Source organism: Sinocyclocheilus grahami, unplaced genomic scaffold (genome assembly GCF_001515645.1).
Source record: "Sinocyclocheilus grahami isolate Dianchi unplaced genomic scaffold, SAMN03320097.WGS_v1.1 scaffold5901.1, whole genome shotgun sequence".
Taxonomy (NCBI): Eukaryota; Metazoa; Chordata; class Actinopteri; order Cypriniformes; family Cyprinidae; genus Sinocyclocheilus; species Sinocyclocheilus grahami.
This window is the reverse complement of record NW_015510469.1, coordinates 4815-12071: the sequence shown is the minus strand read 5'-3', so window position 1 is coordinate 12071 and position 7257 is coordinate 4815. Positions and strand designations below refer to the sequence as shown.

The following is a 7257-nucleotide window of genomic DNA, read 5'->3' as shown; positions in this document are numbered from 1 at the left end:
CTTCATCCATCAGGCTGTCAGGAAGCTGAACTCCCTCCGGACCTTCGTAGTATTCAGTGTTTTTCTTCTATTCCATTTAAAGTGGTCAGTCAGTCATTTTGGATATAATTTTTCATGATGTTTCATGGTATTTAATTTACACAGAAAAATATTTGTAACGTTAGTGTTTTGTATATGTAGGGTTTAGCACAGGTCCTGTTTCTTTAAATAATGTACAGTGTTGGTAAGTCACATTTAAAGGGGTCATATGATGCGATTTCAAGTTTTCCTTTTTCTTTGGAGCGTTACAAGCTCTTGGTGCATAAAGAAGATCTGTACTAACGACATTATTAACTGTCTTGATATTTACTTTGAAAGCTGAAGCTGCGATTATGGTAAGAGGTGTTACTTTTCCGACGCGTGCTTGTGGTGTTCGGCCAATCACAATGCACTGGGTCAGCTGGCCAATCAGAGCAGACTGCGCTTGTCAAAGGAGGGGGCTTTGTTGAAAACGACCTGTTTGAGAGAGGCGGGGCATAGAGGATCTACGATAATGTACAGTATTTGAAAAATAATGTGTTTTTTTCATGTCAACATATTCTGTTACACCAAATACACAAAATAATGATCTTTAAAATAGCATCATATGACCCCTTTAATTTCACTGCATTAGATTAAAAATATTAAACCAATTGACATCCGTATTATCGCAAGTGGATTATTATATATATATATATATATATAATGCTGCGATATATACTGTATGTCCCATTTTGGTGTCTGCGTCAAATTAAATTGCCAAAAGTGATCTTATACACACAGAAAGCATATTAAATGCAAATAAAGTGTCTACTTTAATATTTAAAATAACTTTTGTGACAAAAAATGTCAAAATATGGATGAAATAACATTCCATTGTCATTCAGCGAAAGAGATATATTTCTGTAAAAAAGAAACAACATACTTATTCTGACCTATACTTTTTAAAATATATAAAGGAAAAAGTGATGATACTAAATTTTACTAAATTTTTTAAATGTTTAAAAACTTCTTGCCGACAAATGGGTGAAACCTAGTGCTTTGAAGTATAGTAGTAAACATTTTAAATCACAATGAATTAATTTTTAGGGCTGCACTGTGATCCTTGAATAGAGTCTATTAATGTTATCTAACGATTCTTGTTGTAAATATGCTTGACTAAATTTTTTTTTTTTTTTTTTTTTTTTTTTTTTTTTTTTTTTTTTTTTTTTTTTTTTTTTTTTTTTTTGGTATATGAACTTTTGTTACACTGAATGACTTTTTTTCTGTAAATCATGGTAAAAATGTGTGGTAGTCATTATTTTTTGCTCAGAAATTAAAAAAAAAATGAAACAGGACACATTCTAATGTATGAAAAACAAATTTAAAGCTGTAATTAAATACTAGACTATAACTGTTACGGAGAGCGCTTCTGTTACTCTCTCTTCGGGCCACCAGAGGGCTCCATCACCAGAGTACTAGTTTACTCCCCGCACTACATTTCCCATCAGCCCTGTACCTGTCACTGATCATTCTCCCACACCTGTTCCCCATTACTTTAGACTATTTAATGAGCTCTTTCACCCAGATTCTCTGCAAAGTCTTGTTTTGCCTTGGTGAACATTTCTGAGCGTTATTCCAGTTTCATTGTCCTGCCTTTTGTCTCGACCTCTGCCTGCCTTTTGTCTCTTGTTGATTTGCTGCCTGCTCCTTGGACTTGTGCTCTGTTTACTGGACTATCGACATTGGATTGCCGCCTGCCCTGACCTAAGACCGTCTCAGTTTCCGAAAGATATCTGCCTGCCCCGATCTCAGGTCTGTCTATGATCACCATTCTGTCTGCCCTACGATACTGCCTAATCTGTGTCTTGACCTCTGCTTGTTTGATTATTTTTCAAATAAAACTGCAAATGGATCCCAGCCGTGTTGATGAATCTTTACAGAAGACTTCGCCGCAACATGATCCAGCAGTGATCTATCACCTCTCTTCAGAGCTGTCTGCGCAAGCGACACAACTAGCCACTCATCATCATCATCGGCTGCAGAGGCTCACTACACTCACTGCGGAATTAGTCAAGACTTTACAGACACTGCACGTTTCTCGACCCGAGCTCTCGGTGCCTCCAACTAACGCTGCAATAGCGGTCACATCAGCACAAACCTCCAACATGAGTCCCCGCTTGGCTTTCCCTGAGAAGTACGACGGTAATCCAGCTCAGTGCAAGGGGTTCCTTCTCCAATGCACCCTGTTCGTTAATCAACAACCAGCCCTGTATGCAACGGAGGAGGTGAGGATTTCCTTTGTTTGTTTGTTTCCCTGGTAAAGCGCTGGAGTGGATGGTGGCAGTATGGATAGGGGGCAGATCTCCTTTTCCCTCATTTACAATCTTTCTTCAACGTTTCCGGGAGGTCTTTGATCATTCAAGGGATGGTCGGAGTGCAGATGAACAGTTGCTAACACAGTTGAGAACTGCAGCAGAATATGCTTTGTCCTTTCGTACGCTCGCCGCACAAACAACATGGACCGAGGATCCTCGTGAGCCAGGCCACATGAGACTGTCATGCCCCTCTCGCTCTCGCAGAGACCCCACTACTTGGGTGAGTGTCCCCATTCTAGCTCTCAATGTTGATAACTGCATCACTCTCCCTACAAGAGCTGTGTCCGCTCGCGCCATGTTAGACTCTGGGGCAGCTGGGAATTTTATGTCATTGGATTTTGCTCAAGAATGCAGTAACACTCTAATAGAATGTCTTCCTCCTTTGGCAGTCGAGGCTGTCGACGGGCGCCCCCTGGGCACAGGAAAGATAACTCGCATGACAACGAAACTTAGTATGGGAATTCATCAGGAGACCATTATTTCAACTTCTCATGCCATCATTCTAGGATTGCCGTGGCTCCGCAGGCATGACCCAAACATCTCCTGGCAGGAATCTCAGATAATCAGCTGGAATGAGAACTGTTTTCCTCGTTGTGTTCAGAACATCACTCCTTCATCTTCTAACTGTTAGCGATACAGATACTGACTACTCGGTTACCCAGTGTCTATCATGATCTAAGTGAAGCATTGAGCAAATCCAAAGCCTCTCAACTGCCTCCTCACAGACCCTCTGACTGCGCTATCGACCTTCTGCCCGACTCTAGTCCCCCGAAGGGCCGCATATTTCCCCTGTCACAACCAGAATCCAAAGCCATGAACGACTACATTCATGAGGAACTGGCTAAAGGCTATATCCAACCCTCCACTTCATCAGCGTCCGCAGGGTTTTTCTTCGTGAAGGAGAGCTGTCTCTGTCCTTGCATCGATTATCATGGCCTCAGTGAAATGACTGTTAAATTTCGTTACCCACTACCCTTAGTACCCTCTGCACTGGAACAGCTGAGAACTGCCCAATTCTTCACCAAACTGAATTTACGCAGTGCATATAATCTCATTCGGATTCGGGCAGGTGATGAATAGAAAACTGCCTTCTCCATGACCATGGGGCACTATGAATATTGGGTTATGCCCTTCGGCCTAGTCAACAGTCCATCTATCTTCCAGTCATTCATCAATAACGTCTTCAGGGACATGCTCAACAGGAATGTTATCGTATACATTGACGATATTCTGGTCTATTTCGAAACCCTCGAGGAGCATATCCAACATGTCAGGTCTGTTCTCAAATGCCTAATCCAGCACCAACTGTACGCCAAAGCAGAGAAGTGCGAGTTTCATCTGACATGCCTCTCTTTCCTGGGCTACATGATTTAGTCAGGAGGGAGTGGCCATGGATGAGAACAAAGTCAATGCAGTCCTAAAATGGCCACTACCATCTACTATTAAGGAGCTGCAACGTTTCCTGGGATTCGCCAATTTCTATCGTCGCTTCATCAGAAGTTTCAGTTCCGTAGCTGCTCCTCTCACAAATGACAAAGAGGGGTTCTAGTCGTCTTCACTGGTCCCCTATTGCCCGAGAGGCCTTTCAGGAATTGAAGCAACAATTCACCACCGCTCCCATCTTACACCACCCTGACCCCAGTTTTCCATTCATAGTAGAGGTTGACGCTTCCAACATCAGAATAGGGGCAGTGCTATCAAAACGTTAGGGCTCCCCTGCAAAGATGTTTCCATGTGCTTATTATTCACACAAACTCAGCCCAGCGGATAGAAATTATGATGTTGGTGACGGAGTTGTTGGCCATTAAAGCTGCACTCGAGGAATGGCGTCATTGACTGGAGGTAGCAAGACGTTCATTCATTGTTTTAACCGACCATCGTAACCTTGAGTACTTGAGAACGGCTAAGAGACTCAATCCACGACAGGCTAGGTGGTCTCTGTTTTTCTCCAGGTTTTGAAACTTAATTAAACAAGTGGAGGTCAAGACACAGATTAGGCAGTATCGTAGGGCAGACAGAATGGGGATCATAGACAGACCTGAGATCGGGGCAGGCAGATATCATTCAGAAACTGAGACAGTCTTTGGTCAGTGCAGTGTGGCAATCCAATGTCGATAGTCCAGTATCCAGAGCACAAGTCCAAGGGGCAGGCAGCAAATCAACAAGAGACAAAAGGCAGGCAGAGGTAATAACAGAAGGCAGTCCAATGTAACCGGAATAACGCTCAGAGATGTTCACCAAGGCAAAACAAGACTACACAGAGAATCTGGGTGAAAGAGCTCATTAAATAGTCTAAAGTAATGGGGAACAGGTGTGGGAGAATGATCAGTGACCGGTACAGGGCTGATGGGAAATGTAGTGTGGGGAGTAAACTAGTACTCGGATTCTCTCTCTCTGTATAGTCACACCTCACACACAGTGCAGGCTGAAGCTCCCGAAGCAGGAGAGAATTAAAGATTACCTGCTGATGGAAGAGGAGTTAATCAGAAACCAGGAGCAGATGAAACCTCTAGAGGAGAAACAGGAGGTGCACCATCCATCATCCATTCTTCTCTCTCGCTCTCCTTTTTGTTCATTTGTCTGTGCTGATAGCTATGTTTTTGCACTTCTTAGGAGGTGAGGTCAAAGGTCGATGACCTGAGGGGGACTCCTATGTCTGTGGGGTCCCTGGAGGAGATCATTGATGACAATCATGCCATCGTCTCCACGTCTGTGGACTCGGAGCACTGTCAGCATTCTGTCATTTGTCGACAAAGATCTGCTGGAGCCCGGCTGTTCTGTCTTACTCAATCACAAGGTACAATATCCACCAGGATTTAGTAGAAATGGGATACATTTTTCAAACTTAAAGGGATAGTACACTCAAATATGAAAATTAAGATATTTTTAATTAGGGCTGCTCAATTATGGCAAAAATCATAATCCCAATTATTTTGCTCAATATTGTAATCATGTTTATTTAACACTATTATGAGTGGGCCACATGACCAAAACTTTATAAGAGCGATTATTTAAAGATTTAAGCATAGTCTTCATTGTAAGAATTAGACTTCCTTTTGTTTCTTATTAAAGCTACAAAAGTCCTTCAGTCAAGAGCAGTGAGTGATTTTTCTCTTTGCCTTTTTGTTGTTTGATTAATATTAAGCACACAGACAGCAGCTGGAATCTAGCCGCTGTCACTTTAAGAGCCGCACGGATCCAGTTCACTGTTACACATGTATTTTTATTTTCAACTGTTTGTTCATATATTGCATAACCGACGAGGGTCTATGTGAATAATCACCAAGCGCTGCGTTTTGACATTTTTGCACGTAGTTGACCATTTAGGCGCACACCTTAAACTAAAAGTTGACTTTACATGTCTGTGTTGTGTTCCGTCTCTGAGCGCATGCACAGAAAGCCTCCTGAGGAACAGCGCAAGCCCTCTTTCACGCTTTTAAAAACATGAATAAATCTAATAAACTTTAAATCAAGCACGTCCCAATTTGTGAAAGTCACGTTACATGATTTTACTGATTTGCACGTGAAATTGGGCTTTTATGGAGGAGCAAAAGCGCACCACTGGAAAGGGTCACAATAATCGTTTTATCTCGATTATTGTATTTTCATAATCGTTGGAGGCTGAAATCGAAACTGTATTTTGATTAATTGCGCAGCTCTCTTTTTAATAACACCTCAGAGGTTTCTGTCCCTCTGTTGAAAGTCCAGGTAACAAACTTAAAAGATCCAAAAAGGTTATACATGCTATAAATGATCTAGGTTATAAATTTAAATCCAATCATCATATAAAGCAATTGTGTCTCTTCATTGGATTGGATTAAACCACTTGATTCATATGGATTCAGTTTATGATGCCTTTTTGGGTCTTTTAAGTTTTAGTTACCTGGTCTTTCAATGGAGGGACAGGAACCTCTCCGGTTTCATTAAAAATCTTATAAAATTGTAAAAACATATCTAATTAATGTTTTGAAGATTAACCAAAGACTTCTGGGTTTACAATGACATGAGCAAATGATGACAGACTTGTCATTTTTGGTTGAGCTTTCCCAACCAAATATTTTTAAATATATCTTGCTCTCTGCAACCATTTGTATTTGAATGCTGCTCTCCTGTAGCTAATTCCAGATACTGAATGTTGGTAGATTTGCCTATTAAATGATTGAATAACTTGTTGTTTAGGTCCATGCTGTCATAGGGGTTTTGATGGACGACACAGACCCTCTTGTTACCGTCATGAAGGTGGAGAAGGCTCCACAAGAGACATACGCTGACATCGGTGGACTGGACAGTCAGATACAAGAAATTAAGGCAAAATAAAAACAAATCTTTACAGTTTCGCCTGGCGAAAATTATCGAAGCCGTTTATTTAATTTTGAAAAAAACATGTTCTTAATATAGTACTTGATATTTGAGTGGCTTTATACATGGAACGATATAGCTGCGTTTATATTTTAGGAAGGGTGTCCCTCAGAAGGGGATCATGCGCTGGTCCATGCAACAAATATTTAAACTTCTGCTCAAGGAGAATATCTAGGATTAATCTATTATAATGGTTAAACTTTTTACAGGTGCTTTGTGATGTTTAATCAGGGAAACATGAATGTATGCTGCTTAACTAATGTTTTGACCTATAGGAGTCTGTGGAGCTGCCGCTGACCCATCCAGAGTATTATGAGGAAATGGGGATCAAGCCTCCCAAAGGGGTCGTTCTCTACGGCCCCCCTGGAACAGGTGAGACCAACACCCTTCTGTGTGTTTCAGTCTCCTGATGATCATTTCATTACCTATAATGAAATTGATGAATTCACAGATAGAAATAAGGGCATGTAATGTCTCACAAGTCTTGATCAATCATATAGTTTTCCTGGATGTTAGGTAAAAC

General features: G+C 41.2%; 1 pseudogene; it reads left to right on the top strand.

Annotated features, from left to right (window-relative positions):
- Nucleotides 1-2165: 2165 nt before the first annotated feature.
- LOC107577382 (26S protease regulatory subunit 4-like) overlaps nucleotides 2166-7257 on the top strand; it is a 9476-nt pseudogene continuing 4384 nt past the window's right edge.